This window comes from Ursus maritimus, unplaced genomic scaffold (assembly GCF_017311325.1).
Source record: "Ursus maritimus isolate PB19 unplaced genomic scaffold, ASM1731132v1 scaffold_24, whole genome shotgun sequence".
In the NCBI taxonomy this organism is placed as follows: Eukaryota; Metazoa; Chordata; class Mammalia; order Carnivora; family Ursidae; genus Ursus; species Ursus maritimus.
In genome coordinates, this window is record NW_024424897.1 from 20801035 (window position 1) to 20818775 (window position 17741).

The 17741-nt window shown below is 42.8% G+C and overlaps 1 long non-coding RNA gene across 3 annotated transcripts in view; it reads right to left on the minus strand.

Moving 5' to 3' along the window:
- The window catches only part of LOC103661961, an 82606-nt gene that overhangs the window by 19114 nt on the left and 45751 nt on the right, over nucleotides 1-17741 (minus strand). The window lies entirely within an intron of this gene.

Below are 17741 nucleotides of genomic sequence, written 5' to 3' on the forward strand. Positions count from 1 at the left end.
TTCTTCCTCTGTGTCTGGTTCGGTGGTGGTCCCCAGTGGACCTCATATGTACTGTCAACACTAACTGAGAAATCAATTGGAGAAAGGCCAGAGTTGCTCAGTCTGCTCTGAATTTTGATTAACAGGATTCAGGGTTTAGGAACCTCGCCGGACTCAGGCTAACTTTGGGTTGATATGGCAATGCCATTCCCAGTTCATCCCAAAATAGGATCTCTTCCTCCCACTCTAAGCAAAGTATCTCATGTGCCATACTAGGCTGAATTATAGATATTTGAAGCCAAAAAGACTACGAATCCCAGTCCTGTAAGTCAGTTATAACACCAGGTTCCTTGCTCTGAAGTCTATAAAGTCCTACTAAGACACAATCTTAAAAAGGATTGACTCTAAGGAGCAAGAGGGCCTTTGTTTGCTAGAGCTTGTCTCAGAGAGGGAAAGAGTATCAAAACCCATTTGGTGGTCCGCAATTATATTTCTAAACAAGGGAGGTTTAAGGATATATTTTCTCTAGATATCGTCTTTTTCCATGTTGACTCCACCTTAATATGACAGCTGGTTTAAACACTTCCAAATGCAGGGGTAACCATGCTTCTCTCTTCCCCTTTGTCTCTCAACCATTAACTGCCCCCAAATCCCTATAAATGGCCCACAACCTCTCCATCCTCCGCTAGGATCAATTCCACCAATTTCTATTTAGAAGATGTGGCCTGAAAATTTCTCAAGAGTTCAATCAGTGGTAACCCCTTACATTACTCGCCACCAGGATTTCTCTAGTTGACTCAGAAACCACTTATACCCAAATCCCCTGAGGAACCTATAAAATTCAGATTACTGGGCCATACCCTAGACCTCCTACATGAGCATCTCCAGGTGTGGGACCTGGGCATCCACATTTTAACAAAATTCTCACCCAAAGCATGTGTGCTGAATTATAAAACCCACTGCTTGCTAACTGACAAATGCCTTTTGGTTTAAAGATCTGGATGAATTGCTGTCTTAGGGGATTATCTTTTAAGTTCTGACACTAGCTTGATAGATAACCATGCTTGCAGACAATTCCTTCTCTACATATCCATCCACCTGTTTATGAAGTAGGGTTAATCAAAAAGCTAATAAGTAACTCATTTAATCACTAATTTATTTAATCTTTATTACCATGGAGGAGTTACCCCTAATATTCCCATTTAATAGATAAAGGAACTAATGGATAGAGCAGTTCAATGACAATATTGTGTGAATACTGAGTATTGTGTGACTCTCACCCAGGGTCACACAATAAGATTGAATGTTAAGTACTTTGATTTCCTTAAGAAGGTTAACATAGCACCGGATACATTCTATAATCAGTGTCCAAGAATGGAAACAATTCACAGTAGCAAGAGATTATTTTTTCAACTCTTCAAAGAACTATTCTCTAGCCTGCTTGTCACTTCTAGTGAGAGACCATCTAAGGAGTCTATGATATTAGCATTGGTCATTCTTTTTGTTCATAAATTCATAGACCGAGTTTTATTTTTTAACTTTGTGTTATTGTGGTAAGAATGCTTAACATGAGATCTACTCTTTTAATAGATTTTTAAGTGAACAATACAGTATTGTTAGCTATAGGCACAACGTTGTCCAGCAGGTCTCTAGAACTTATTTTATACCCTTTGATTAGCAACCCTCCCTTTACCCTCCCCCCAAGCAACCTCCTTCCATGGCAACCACCTTTCTATTCTTTGCTTCCAAGAGTTTGACTATTTTAGATATATCTCATGTCTCTTTAAGTGGAATCATATCATATCTCATATAAATGGAATCATGCATTATTTGTTTTTCTATGACTGACTTATTTCACTAGTATAATGTCCTCAAGTTTCATTCATGTTGTCACACATTGCAAGATGTCCTCCTTCTTAAATGCTGAATAATATTCCATTACATGTGTATGTGTGTGTGCACACATACATGTATACATACATACATACATATGTATTGCACATTCCTTTCTATCCATTCATCAACAAACAATCCATTTAGATTGTTTCCTCCTCTTGGCTATTGTGACTAATGCCTCAATGAACATGGGAGTGCTAATATCTCTTTGAAAATTAGAAAGATTTTTGATGGCATCTAATAGACTTTTTTGTATCAGAGGGGAAGAAACTGAGAGAGAAAGGGGACTGGTCCATGACTGCACAGTCAGTGAGAGAATCCAGTGCTCTTCCTTCTACTTCTCATTCCCCATCACATCTGGAGTAGACAGTGCTGAAACTGGGTCTGATGGAAAACAACCCTGGACCAGCAGGCAGTGACCTTCCATACTAGTTCTTAGGACCATCATTTGACTTCTCTGCTCTTGGACCGAGATTTTTCTTTTCTTTTCTTTTTTTAAGATTTTATTTATTTATTTGACAGAGATAGAGACAGCCAGCGAGAGAGGGAACACAAGCAGGGGGAGTGGGAGAGGAAGAAGCAGGCTCATAGCGGAGGAGCCTGATGTGGGGCTCGATCCCATAACGCCAGGATCACTCCCTGAGCCGAAGGCAGACGCTTAACCGCTGTGCCACCCAGGCGCCCCCCAGAGATTTTTCTGATCTAATATCTTCAGCTTCTCTTACAATCCCTGGTGTTACTCACCTTATTATGTCTTGCTTTCTGCATCTGTAAATAGGAAATAACACCAGAGATAACATCCTCCAATTCCTTCTCTTCTGATGTCTTTTTTAAAAAGGAAATTAGATGCTATTGATAAGATCTTTAAGTTCTTAAGAAGCTAATGATTGTATGTTCTTATTAATTCCCATAATTTCCATTTATCAAACGATGGAGAAAAGTATTCTACTCATTGCCTGAGTAGATCTATTCTAATTCTGTCCACTTTGACTTAAAATGCAAGTTCTGATAATAAAAAAAAATGTAAAAGCAAGTGCCATCCCCAAATAAGGACAGAGAAAGAGATTAAAATTCAGGAGAAACAGAAAGTGTCCCAGAAGAGAAGGGAAGAGCACCATCCACACTAGGAAGAATTTGTAGGCTGAGGCAACCAGCATCCATGACACAACCCCATGCTTGGTATCAATGCAAGCAAGCCTGGAATGCACTGTTTCAACACTGTAATCAAATGTCTTTATAGGAAATGAATCCTTTGGCTGGTTGGCTAGCTGGAAATATCTGGTGTGTTCACGAATGATTCACAAGCTTCATGGGAACAACCCACGCACCCAGTTCAAATGCGAACAACCAACCCCATTTGGCAACATTGGAAAGGTTTATGTAGTCAAATGATCATTTCAGGTTGAGCATTATATTTGGAGGGTTTTCTCAGATGATGCTTTTAAGCCACAGGCCACCACTTACATGCACATAAGAAAATATGTAACATACCGATGTTTCTAAATGTTCCAGTTAAGGTACCACCAGTAGCAGAGTTTCTGAACATGCTTTTTTGCTGTTCCTACCCTTTCCCTTTTCTCTCCCCTCCCTCTCTCTCTCCTCCCTCTCTGTCTGGAACAACATAAGAATCAAGGTGGACATATTGGTGGTACCTGAAGAAAACACCTGAAATTAAAGTTTATCTTACTATGTCCTAGAAAGAAAGCAGGTTTGTGGCTCCCTTCTTTGTCTCTTTCTACAAAGAAAAAAAATTAAAAGGACTTCTTCTAAGCCAGGGGTAAAACTCTCTGCTTTATAGCTCATTGTGGCCTAATGGGCCCAGCAAGTTCTTGAGAGTTACCCTGGAGGGGACAGTACTTACTACTTGATATCTGTGGCTCTTGGAGAAGCAACACAACTCCACTAAACCAGAAGACCTAGAGAGACCACATTTTGGACAGAATTTCTCCAAATCCATATAGTTGGTTATAGAGAATGGCCTATTCCCAATTTGTAAGGATAGAAAGATCTTCTCTTTCATAAGTATTTTCAGCTCATTTGCCACTGGCCCATCAGAAAAACATAACTGTGCCCTCCTCCATCGCTGCCACTCTCTGAGAGACCTCCTCCCCCACCTCCCAGCATAGCTTTTGTGGATGCAGAGAGAAGTCTCACAGTGGAAGGCAAATAAAAATCACAGCCCATTTAAGAGAACTCTGCAACTTGAGGGAGAAAAGGAGACTAAGGTGAAAATTCTGTACAAGTTGTGCCTACCAAGGCATTAGAAAAAGCCAGAAGATAACATTGGCCACTCTGAGCCAAGAAGCATAATCACATGCTGATTTAGAAGATTTGTGAAGCCAGACCAGCTGGGTCTGATTCTCAGCCCTGACACCTACTGTGAGATCTTGGGCAAGTTACTGAACCTCTGTATCTCCACTTCCTCTTCTTTAAAATGGGGCTATTGATAGCATCTGCTTCATAGGGTTGAGATGATCACGTTAATGAATGCATGCAAAGCTCTTAGGCATGCCTGGCACCCAGTATCATTGAGTATGATTTCATTGTTGCTCTGAGACACTTACATTCGCCTGCCAAACAGTCACACTCAAGCTAATGAAATGTTTCACTGGAGCTGACAACGACATCGTCAAGCAAAGTCAACCCAATAACTCAATGAAAGCACCAGATCAAGGATGGAACCTTTCTTTTTTTATTTTACTATTTATTTTTTAAGTAAAAATTATATCTATTTAAGATGTTTTGATATACATACACATAGAGAAATGACTACCACACGTAGGCCCAACTCTTCTATTTTCTGGAATGTTACGGAACTCAGTTGGAAAGGACCTCCCCATAATATATAAACCTTCATACTCTTTGGCAGCCAACAAGAAGAAGATTGCCCACTAGGAGGAGGGAAAACAGTGTGAAACCAGCCCTATAAACAGGATCATTTTGGGGGAGATTGGACATGTCAGGGTAGCCCAGGTTGTACTGGTTGGTGGCCCTTCTCTGAGAACAGATTCTGCTGCCCTTGTCTCTCCTGTACCTGATGTTCTCTGGAGTCAGGTTATGGGCTCAACAGAGAAAGCAGCAGGAAGCCTCCAAAAAAACCTGTCCCAGTTAACACAGAACAATCAAGATGCAATCAAAGTGCTGAGATCCATGCAGAATCCACAGTGCCTCCTGTGGTCAACATGTAGAAAGAGTAACGCTGCTTCTAGTCAGCTAAAAATCAGTTGAAGGTTCCGCCTCAGACACGGTGCCCAGTGCTTTACCTGAGTTTTCTTGCTCAATCCTCACAACAACCTTACGATGCTATTATCAGTCCCACTTCACTAATAAGTGAACCAAGGCTTACAGAAGTTAACTAACTTGCTCAGCATCACACAGTTAGTAAAGGGTCAGGTTAAAATTTGAACAAATTCGTGTCTTCCATACTCTCAATGCCCTGGTTCTAATCACTCAAAGTTGACCATATATCTGTAGCCCAATCAAAGGCCCAAACAGTTAAGGAAATGTGCTTGTCATGGAGTTCCGAAGAAGGTGAGCCCAAAAAGCAACTCGACGGTGTTTATACCCAGCCCAATCCAGGAAGGAGCGAGGCTGCATGCGATCACATGAGCGCAGGGAGAGTCGGGGCAGTTCCTCAGGCCACGTTCCTTAAGACCCCACATCTCTCTTCTGGTTCCATTTTTACCAAACAACTTCCATATCACAGTCTGGTCTCTCTAATACTCAGATACAACACAGATGGGAATTTCATGGTTGCAGAATGGATCATCTCTCAATGTTAAATTAATAAGTTTGCATTCTGGCTCGTTCATCCGGCACCTATGAATTAGGCTCCTGTGAGTTGGCTCCTGAGAATCCCTTTCATTCTGGTGCACTAATAAAATGGCGCTTTGAACTCACCAGCCTAAGAAGAGACTCAGACCAGTGACGGCACAAGGGAGCATCACCCTGCGAAGCCCTTTCTCAGAGACCAGACAGCCCAACTAGATGGCACTTCCATCTCCTCTCATTCCCAATACAGGAGTTAGGTGGTCAAGTTCATGTGAAGTTTACTGTTTGAGGACTGGCATGGAACGGCACAGCACCATACTAGACGTAAAACCAAGAGGTTTTGATTTGGAGAAGCATCAGGAAAGCGTAGATCGCATTTCCAACTCTGTTCATAGTCATGGCGAGCACAAGGTCGCAACAAGGGCAGCCAGCCAGCCGTGTTTCCAACAGATGACCTGTAGCTTCAACATCGGTCATGGACTGCCGAAGCTGCAGGTGACTTTCTGGCTGTGACCGTAAGACTAATAGGATATAGAGTGACAGGATAGGATGTTAAAAATCACCCCCCCGCCGAATCTCTTTTGATACAGGCTACAAATTATGGGGGGGGGGGCACTCAGAAGTGAAATCAAATGTACTAGGTTTAGATAGTAAAAGTAGAAGATGCTATTTTTGGCAAATTCAGGGGAGGTCCTGGACAACACAGACAAAATAAGAAGGAAGAAGGAAGAAAATAGGTATGCTCTTGTGGCCGCGAGTGAGATAAGACAAGAGGGCATTTGCAGCTCTCCGAACAGAACAGAATGTTTGGTGGGAACGGACTGCAGGCTCCATGTCCAGCACCACAGCTATAGCCCCACCTCTTCACATGACTGATACGACGCCTGCACAGTAAACAGCAATTAGTGATAACCACACCTGTGGTTCGGGTAGCTCTCTCTGAGAGGAAGGTCCACAGAGCAGTTCAGGAGCTGTGGCCAGAGGAGATCACATGGGAGACAGTCTCGGGTTGTAACTGAAAAACAAATATTCACATCCACCCCAATGATGATACCCACGTATGCCCTAGCTCTTCAAGAAAAGCCCCGGTTTACACTTTTCAATAAAAATCATTTAGGAAATGTTTAAATGTGGTTTAAATTCCTTAATTTTGTGAGATATATAATATACGGTAACTTGCAAATTAAATCTGCCCGTAATTTGGATAGAGTTTATGAAATAGGTACTACAAACATCTTTGCTATTATGCTAACAATTAAAATCCATATGATACATGTGAAAATATATGTTTTATAAATGACATGGACAATATCCTAGTCACCTCAATTTATTCTTCAGCAAAAATCCATCACTAGAGTTCTCTCTCTCCCTTACTCTCTCTCTCTCTCACACACACACACACACACACACTTGCTGTATCAATCTGCTATTGCCACTGTAACAAATTAGCACAAACTGAGTGGCTCAAAACAACACAAATTCACCATTTTATTTCAGAAGTCTGACACAGGTCCCACTGAGCTAAAACAAGGTGTTGGCAGAACTGGGCTCCTTCCTGGAGGTCCTGGAGGAGAAGCTTTTCTTGCCTCTTCCAGCCTCCCACATTCCTTGGCTTGGGTTCCCCTTCCACCTTCGAAGCCAGCAACCTCATCACTCTGACTCTGCCTTCACCACATTCCTTCCCTGATGTGGACTTTCTTCTACCTCCTCTTCCATTTCTAAAGACACAGCCCCACCTGAATCATTCAAGATAATCTCTGCCTTTTAAGGCCAGCTTATTAGCAACCTTAACTCTGCAACATTAACTCCCCATTGCCACGTACCATAACATATTCACAGGGTTCTAGATATTAGGAGACAGACACGCTGGGGGGAGGGTGGTATTCTGCCTGTCACACTCTCCTACAAACCAAAAGAAAACCAGCAAAAGAGAGGTCTCATGTATTATCTCCATAAAACACCAAGACCCAAACTGGAGCTTGGTGCATATGGTAACAAAGTCATGAGTATTTAAATCTACCAACCAATCAAATTCCCATGTTGTATGTCAAGCCTCAGGGAACACAAGTGATGTAAAGATAGTGTATACTTAGGCTTATACCTTAACTAATAGTTTGAAGATGTAAACATACTCCATAACCTTCTGGGGTCACCTTTTTATAGCAACAATAACAACAATTAACATTTACTGAGTACTTCCAATGTGCCAAACAGTGTTCAGTGTTCTCTATGTGCATTTCCTACACACCCACTCATCTTTGAGGAGCCTTGGGCAAGAGACAGTCATAACTTACCAGAGTCTCATGGGCAGTTAGTGTCAGAGCCAGTATTCAAATCCAGGACTGTGTGACTTCAGACCCTCCACTTTCAACCAACATGCAAAACTGTCTCTTCTTTTTTTAACCAACATACATTTTGTAAGAATTTATTCCCTAATTGACTGTTATAATTTCAGTATTAAAGAAAAAGGACAACTAGCTGGAATGATCCTGTCCCTCCAGCCAATCTGGCCACTCTCCTGACCGCTCCTCTCACTCTGGGAGAGAGTGGAGAGAACAAAGGGGAGAGAAAGAGTCATGGTCCATGGGAGAAATGAGAGAGACAGAGATGGAAAGAAAGAATGGGAGTGAGATCTAACAAAAGGTGTTTGGGAATGGCTTTCGCTTGCTCAAAGGAAACAGGACAAATTCAAGCCTTCCTAGAGAAGAACTGTAAGACTGGTTCACTGTGTGAACCCCAGTTATTATAACACAGTTATTATAACACAGTATAAGATACAGAATGCTTAAACCCCAGTTATTATAACACAGTATAAGATACAGAATGCTCTGGTAACCTCCTCGGAGTGGAAAAAGTGTCCATCCTAAAATAGAAATAATTTTAAACAGATCACATAGTAGGAGTAAGAATAAAATATAACAAAGGAATTGAGATATAATTAAGTGAAAAGTGAGAATTTAAAAGACACTAAGGATACTGAAATAGTGTATAAGTTTAAAGCAATCTATAAAAAAATATATAACTTCCCAGCAAACTGTCTGAAGCCAGAACACAGAACGATATAGGCTTATTTTACCTGACCAGAATAGACTATTCTAACTCAGGCAGACACACACACACACACACACACACACATTTTAATAAGCACCACTGAGCACTTTTTACGTGCAGTGCATGAATTATCTAATTTAATCCCCACAATAAGCCCTATCCATCAAAGTGAGTATTAAGCTCCGTTCGCATTTGTGGAAATTGAGGCAGTAGATGGCAGAATCAAAATCTGAACTTGAAGCTGGTAACTAGAACATTCATCAGCATAAATGTAGACGAACCTTCACGTGGACTGTATCTATAAAATGTTAACTCTTACAATTAATGTTTATGTCTGAGTTCATCTGGGGACAGAAGTATGCCTGTTAGGCGAGGCTTTTTTATTGAGCCCTTGTGACCTCCTGACAACTTCATTGGTCTCCTCTCTCTTAAGACCTGTGGGATTGGGGCTGCAGGGCAGACTAGGAGTGTTTACAATCGTGACTATCCTCTACCCTCAACTGCACACTGAAGCTTACAGATTACACAGCTCATGTGAGTACATTATATGCCGATTACACAGCTCATGTATGTATACCATATGCAGATTACATACTTGGTATGTGTACATAGCATGCAGATTACATAGTTCATGTATGGACATTACATACAGATTATACAGCTCATTTATGTACATTATCTCATTCACTCCCCACAACAGCCCTATTCATTACAGGGAAGATAGTTCGTCCCATTTTAATGATAAGAAAATTGAGACCAAAAGATTAAGATGACCCAGTGTGTTGATAGCAGAGCGGGGTCTTTAGCCCTCAGGCCAAAGTCCCTTCCACGAATCCACACTGTAACAAAGATATGGAAAAGGTACAGCACCATCAGGGTGATTTTTGTTTAAGATTTTATTTATTTATTTATTTATTTATTTAATTTATTTATCAGAGAGAGAAAGAGACAGAGAGAGCACAAACAGGAGGAGTGGCAGGCAGAGGGAGAAGCAGGCTCCCCTCTGAGGAAGGAGCCCGATGTGGGACTCGATTCCAGGACCCTGGGATTATGACCTGAGCTGAAGGCAGCCACTTAACTGACTGAGCCACCCAGGCTTCCCTATCAGGATGATTATTAAAAGGGGTAGGGAATTCTTTGAAACTAGAAGCATAGAAAATGCAATCATTCCTGGGGCGCCTGGGTGGCTCAGTCGGTTAAGCACCTGCCTTCAGCTCAGGCTATGGTCCTGGGGTCCTGGGATCGAGCCCTGCTCATCAGGGAGTCTGATTCTCCCTCTCCCTCTGCCCCTTTCCCTTGCTTGTGCTGTTTCTCTCACTCTCTCTGTCTCTCAAGTAAATAAATAAAATCTTAAAAAAAAAAAAAGAAAAGAAAAAGCAATCATTCCTAATCAAAAGAAAGGAGAGAATGGGGAAAGAATAAATCCAATTTTCCCAAACCAAAAGCCAAGCCATGAATAGTAATAAGCAAGAAAATAGGTAAGAAGAAGATCACCCACAAATATTAAGAGGAACAACCTAGAAATAAATCTGCAAAGACACTATAAACACACATGAAGTCACGGTAAATACATGGATGAAATTTGAACTTAACCCAGTGGTTAAGTAGAGAACGGGCCCCCGGGCCCCTGTGCCACTGCCACTGGACAACCTCAGGCAAATCTATCTCCTTTTACTGTGCAAATTCTTTTATCTGTAACAGAGAGTCCATCATAGTGGTTACTTGTCCATAAAACAGGTTAATAGCCTTGAACAAAAGAACACTTGAGCCAGCTCTAGGATGAGTCTACTTCCCGTCTACAAGCAGACTGATTAGAACACATATCAAACACGTACAGCCTAAGACAGCGTACTCAACACTGTGCTCATGACATTAGCCTGTAGAAAAGGTCAATGCAGCACATGCGTGTTGTGGACGTCACAGGATCAAAACCAAACTGAATTTTATGACGTCTTCTTTGTCATGGCGGAAGACCAACACGGTGCTACTCCTCAAATACCCTGTGTGTTTCACCAAATCATTCTGTTAGAAAACAATAATGAGCAAACCACTATCGTCTCTCTTCTGGATGGATGCGGAGCCTCCCAGCGGACCCCCACACAGTTACTCTCGCTCTCATGCATCTCCCACAAGGCAGCCGGGGTTATCTTTTTAAAACACAAATGTGATCATGGCACGACACTCCCCCACTTAAAATCTTTCTGTAGGAAACTCTTATGTTTAAGATCAAAATACTCAGGGTTGGGAAAGCCCGGAACATCCCCACACAGGATAGCCCGTGTGTATCCAACTTCATCTCATCCCCATTCCCCTTGCTCTCTCTGCTCCAATCACTTAGAGTAGGCATTCAATAAATAATTGTTGAAGGAATGGATGAAGGAATGAATAAAAAGGTGAACAATACATTACGGGTTGTTTTGTTTTTTTAATAGGAAGCCCTGTTTTGGTAAACCAAACAAATAAATGGTTGGATTTCAGGCACCCACAACTGTCAAGTGGACAGAATCCTAGAGCACGAGGACCTTCCCACAGCCTTCCATACACCGACCATGTCCCAACACGCACTACACTGGACTAGAGGTAAAAGCCACCAAGACAGCCTTCAGCAAACTGCATGACATGACGGCTCGGCAAACCAACATCACAGTTACTCAAGACATCTCCTTAAGTGGCAAAAGGAAGGAACGCCCACGAGCACCGAAGCTAATGTGCAGGTTAATTCAAGGATTATCAGTGACAGCAACCTTTGTATAGGGATTTATCTGTTACCTATCATGTTCACCACATTAAGATGATAAAAAGGAGAAAAAAATGAAATCGTTTCAGTCTTGCACCAGCACTCCCCACCCACTGGTGGGATCTGTTTGTCTTCTGCAGCCTTAAATGAACAAAATCACTTCAACGGACCTGGAGGCATGCCAAAGGCAGGGCAGAAGGGCTTGGGGAACCTTCCAAAGCCAGGCTTAGCCCGGATTGTCCTGGCACTCCTTTCAAAGAAGCTATCTGGGGGCGCCTGGGTGGCTCAGTCGTTAAGCGTCTGCCTTCAGCTCAGGACGTGATCCCGGAGTTCTGGGATCGAGCCCCACATCAGGCTCCTCCGCTGGGAGCCTGCCTCTTGCTCTCCCACTCCCCCTGCCTGTATTCCCTCTCTCGCTGGCTGTCTCTCTCTCTGTCGAATGAATAAATAAAATCTTTAAAAAAAAAAAAAAAAAGAAGCTATCTGGCTGGAACATCTCTGACCTTCTCAGAGAGGTTCAGAGGCAGCTGGAAAAGGAAACTGGGAAAAGGGAGGGGATGGGCCTCCTTTTTTAAAAGTGATAGTGACAAATGAGACTGAACTCCCAGTATCACGGGGTAGGCCGACCCATTCTCCCCAAGCTCCACAATGAGGGACTGAATGACAAATCTGTCACTCAAATGAGGATGACTTCATTGCTACCAGGTGAAAAGATCCCGACAACGAGGAAAACGTGGCTTTCTCTGTTGGTGATAATGCTGAACTGCCATGTCTCCCTGAGCTCCGGAAGCTCTGAATTCAAGGACTAAATGGGTAAAGGTCAGTAACTGCTCCTATGCGCCCCCAGCAGTTTGCGTCACTGGCAAAAAACAAAACGAAACCTTCATATCCATAGACTGAAGGCTGCTTGAAGACAGGAACTGTGTCTTATCAGTCTAGTCCAGAGCACCTCAAAAGGAAACTCCCAATAAAATTAATAATTAAGTAAATTAAATTGGAGGATTTTAACCCTAATTATGTGTGGCTATGGAGTTTAAATCGCAATGGAATCAGAGACAAGATGCATAGTTTAAGGGGAGGAGAAAAAAGGAACAGAAACATTTTAAACATAGCTGGCTATTTGTAAGCGAACAAATATATAAATCAACATCCCACAAGTGCAAAAACGTTAGTGAACCCAAAGCATCAGCTTCATGATTTTAAAAAATAGTAATAAAGTAGAGAGGATAAGGAGCTCTACAACAATGTCATGGAATCCTTCTGTTAGTCCTAACTCCGCTACGAACTAGCCAAGGGCCTTTGCTCAAAGTACTTCCCTTCTTTATTTCCCTGTCTATAAAGTGGTGGGTATGAGACAGGTGATAAATACGGTTCATTCTGAAGTCCAGTGTTGTGCCCCTACAGAACATGAAAATCCTACGCATCTTACCAGGAACTGAAGGCCAGTGAGAGAATGAACCTTTAAAGTTTTACACCATTGGATCCTAACTTTTTCTATTTTTATGCTCCTTTGACACTTAATGAAAGCTTAACTTCCTCCCAGAAGAGTGAACATACGAACACACAGAGACAATTTTGCACACTTTCAGAGATGTTTACTAGCTTCCTGAAATCTACCAATTCCAAATGAAAAATCTCAGCTTAGAATGAGGCATTGTCTTGTTTTCACCTGGGAAATTCTCCCCAGGGACACGGAAGCTACAAGAGCTTGAGCACCAAAGGCAAAGCAAGGCCGATGTAAGGAGTTTTGTTACAGCGTGAACAATAAGAACACAACATTCTTCGGGAAGCATTCTTGCCAAAAATGTCAGACATGAATCTAATAAAGCCTATAGATCAAACTACTACCTTACAAGAAATACAGGGGTCGGGGGAACATGTTAAAAACAAAACAAAACACCATGGGGATGCGATCAGCAAAATCCAGAATTTGGGAACTCCTACAGGATTTGTTTTTCCTTTCCAGCCATTCTTTCTGACTCCATTACCTGGGACCTTTTGCTCCCTCTCAACCGCGAGACTCCCTCAAGTATCCACTCCATTAGAGAGCTTGTTTTTTTAACCAGACCCAGCCACCATCATCTTCCTTTTTCTTCTCATCTGTATCTCACGTAGTCTATTCGACACAATCCATAGAGCAGTAGTGCAACTTCCCAAGACCAAGGTTAATAAACATTTACGGAGGGCCCGCCACAGCCCTCTATAAACTGAAAATAGTGTTGAGGACTTACAGGTGAGCAGGCCAGAGCCTGGGCCTTTCAGCTTCCTTCCCATTCAGTGCTGGGGTAATCAGGCAGTTGGTTGACGTGTAGTAAACGCGGCAGAAGTGTCTTTCGCTTCTTATGCTCTTTTTTTTTTTTAAGATTTTATTTATTTATTTGACAGAGAGAGAGACAGCCAGTGAGAGAGAGACAAGCAGGGGGAGTGGGAGAGGAAGAAGCAGGCTCCCAGCAGAGAAGCCTGATGTGGGGCTCGATCCCAGAACGCCGGGATCACGTCCGAGCCGAAGGCAGACGCTTAACGACTGAGCCACCCAGGCGCCCCTCGCTTCTTATGTTCTTATATATTCAAATTGTTCAGGAATATGCAAATACAGAGGAAGACCTTAATAAATACTTACGGCCAGATTTTATTGAATTGAAATCTGCTTTCTCATTCCTTATTCTGCACTCTTTCTTCAAATTTCCTAACTCTGCCCATAAGGCCACATGTGCTCTTTGTTTGTGGTCCCTTTGAGGCTCTGTCTACTTCTGCATCCGCATCTCGTTCTTTCCTGCTTTTCAAAATCAGATCAAGAAGAGTTTCCAACACAGTTGTCTCATCACCTACCATTTGAGAAAACTTCCTTCTATGATCTCGAAATTCTTTTGGCCTGTGCGTGTTTTTACTATTTTTCCTTGTACATCCGTCAATACATAACACATATTATTTGGAAGCACCTTAAGTTGACTTGCCTTCCCCTCCTAACCTGGAACACTATACTGAACACTTCTTCACTTAAACCTTCTACCTGTTGGCCCCTTTTTCCTGGAAAAATCAAAATATGAAAAAAATCTAATTTTTATTTGGCCACAGTTTGATAAACTTAGGAACTTACAGAATGTCTGACCTGGCCGCAGAGCAGGCACTGTGTTTTATTTCTATAAATGTCTCATCTTGTTGCGTAGCCCTCCAAATCACAGGATGATGACATAGCAGTTTTGCCGGAAGATCTACTACTCATCTGTTCTGAAATGCCATGCAGAGTCAAAAATCTATTTGGGGATTGTTCTTGCCATACTTCTCTCACTCTAAAGAAAAGGGTGCCTAGGGACTGTCTCAGTGATGGAATGATGGTCTTGAAAAGGCCTACACATGCTGTGCTCCCAGTAAATGACAGCCAACGGCTGCCAGGGCTCCCTTCTGATCCCCGATATGCCCACGTGCAATCCCCTTCGTTCACTCGCTGCCCAAGCTCTCCTGCAAAATATCCATCCCCTTTAGTGACGACATCTCAATTTATCAGAAAGATGAACCAAATGCGAAGATTGCAAATCTTTTAGCTGTAAAGTCATGCAAAGAAGAATAATTTAGAAACAGTTTGAACGCCATAGAAATGCAAAAAAAAAATTATGAAACCGGATCATAGGTGAAATGCTCATTGGCCAAAACGGTGAGTAAATGTTGGGCATCTTTTAAGAAGGTGATTGACCCTTTATCCCTTGAGTTCTTTAAAAATTAGTTTAAAAATAAGCTCAGCAATTTGTGGTGGACCTTCCTAGAAGCAGACAGCTGCAAAGAATGACCCGTTCTTGCCCTTCTTTCCAGCTCTGTGATTTCACAAATATACAGGTCATTTTATTCTCATTAAAAATTGTAAAAAGAATGCGATGAAAGTCTAAAAATCCTATAGAAAACATGTAACTAAAGTGAATTCATTTCAGCTTATCATCTAAATTTTTAAAATTTAACTCTTCTAAAATAGAATAAACCGTATGAGCTCATTTTTCTAAAATTATTCTAGTCGTCCCTATGTCTACCAATATGTACAGATAGAGAGTATCTGAAATAATGTTCACTGATTAACCAATGATTGTGTGGTAGAATCTTTTTTCTTATACTTTCATGTATTACTTCAGTATTTTCTCATAACAAGCATGTATCATTTTTACCAACCAACCAACAAAAATCCACCATTTCTTTTAAAATCCAATGGAGCTCTACAGATCGGGAGCTACAAGGAAAATCTTTGCACAATAGTTCTAGAAGAGGTGACTTCACTCCAGTCTTCTCAGATGGAACCACCAATTTTTCCCTACCCTGGTCCTGCTGTATATAATACAAGAAGTATTTTGCTCCAGGTTAACTCCTATAAACCCAAACTCCCACACACTGATGTAAAATGGCGCATGGGCTAATAGGTCACTGCCACTTCAGACATGCCTGCAAAGCGCGGGGAAGTGATCATTCTGATCACCAGTCATTGAGAGGCAGTTTCAGGAGACGGCGCACAGACTGGCCCTTGCACGACCTACAGAAGGCTGTTGTCATTTGTGAGGCTGGAGCCATGTGAACACAATCCAGAGCTGACCCAAACTTTGAGTCAAAATCCATGATCAGGAACCACCCACCCCCATCCGAGCACTGCTTGCCACCACACATCCAGACGAGTCTCTCTGCGTCCCTCATTTGCTCTCTTCTTATCTTGTCTCTCCTTTGTCTCTTTCTCATGTTCGGAAATGTAAGTGACCATAGAACACTTTAAAAGGACACTCCCTCTAAGTGCCCCCAAGCCTTCCTTTGGTCTTGGCTAAATTTTTCCTTCTTGCCCACAGTGAGATGAAGAAATTCCAGAGGACTTTTGCGAGGTTTTGTTGCCAGGGTGGACAAGCACTGCAGGTGTGCTTTAGGTAATTTTATCTGTAATGAGGAATGAGCTTGCCTTTATGGCTGGCTGGTTCACTCCTCGGAGAGGCTTTTTCCTACTATCTGGTTTTACAACTCACACTTCCCAAAGGGGCAGGAGGTGATGACATCAGAGGAGCAGAATTAAAATTCTAACTCTAGAAAGTTCATTACTGAGTTAACACATATTTATGAAATGCCTATAAGAAGCCAGACTCTGGGGCGCCTGGGTGGCTCAGAAAGTGTCTGCTTTCGGCTCAGGTCATGATCCTGGAGTCCCAAGGATCGAGTCCCACATTGGGCTCCCTGCTCAGTGGGGAGTCTCCTTCTCCCTCTGCCCTTCACCCCGCATGTGCTCTCTCTCTCCCTCTCTCTCTCGCTCGCTCAAATAAATAAATAAAATCTTAAAAAAGAAGAAGAAGAAGCCAGACTCTGGTGTTTGAGAGATGGCAGACATAATCCCAGCTTTCAAGACGCCTGCAGTCCCAGAGTGTGACAAATGCAGAGTGATGAGTGAAAGAACAGGGGTGGAGTCAGGTCCAGGGAGGTGGCTGGGCCCAGCTGAGGGGCTCCCAGCTTCCACGGTGGGGTGGGGATACTAAGCTGTCTGCCCCTCTGAAGGGTCTTAGGATCCAGAGGATGTGGTTTCTTCATAGAAGGGGCACCCAACTCGTGCAGGAAAATCCAGTAAACGATCGTGGAAGGAGTAACCCTTGAACTACGTCTGGGAGTCAGGGGAGCAGGTGTGGGCAGTCAGGCAGTGAGTATCCGAGCAGTGCAAACAGCACAGACCGAGGCAGTGACACCGAGGAACTCGTGGCTGAATTACACGGCACACGCAAATCAGCTCTGAATCAGTCCCCTCCATGAGCCCCTGATTCTTTATCTGTAACATGGGGACAATAACCCTTGCCTGGCTACGTCAAGAGTGGTCATGTACATTTAACAAAGACCATCAGAGGGCCATGGGGAAGTCCCATTACCACCACGATGGAAGAGAATCTTTAGAGGGCTCTGTCAAGATTCAACTCAGTGATGACAGCGCTATGTGGTGGAAAGAGCCCCACCGTGGCTTTGCCTCTAACCCACGATCTGTCCTCTGCCACGCCCCCCCACCCCTCCACCCAGGCCAGTTTTCCACATCTGTAAAATGAGTGGTTTGGATGGAGGTACACAAATCCCTTCCAACGTTGCCATTTTATTTCAAAGTCCCCTTTAAATCTAATTGCTAGTAACCAGCATGTGGCTCCCCACCCCCAGACTATTTCTTTATTCATTTCTAACCTTTACCTTGGCAGATGAAGCGTAAGATTCATCAAGCACGTTAGACAACCCATGGCTCGTTTCCTGTGCTCCTCCATCCCCTGTGCAGGTCACAGACACACAGAAGCCAGCCTTTTCAGGGCTCGGCCGGGACAGGGCT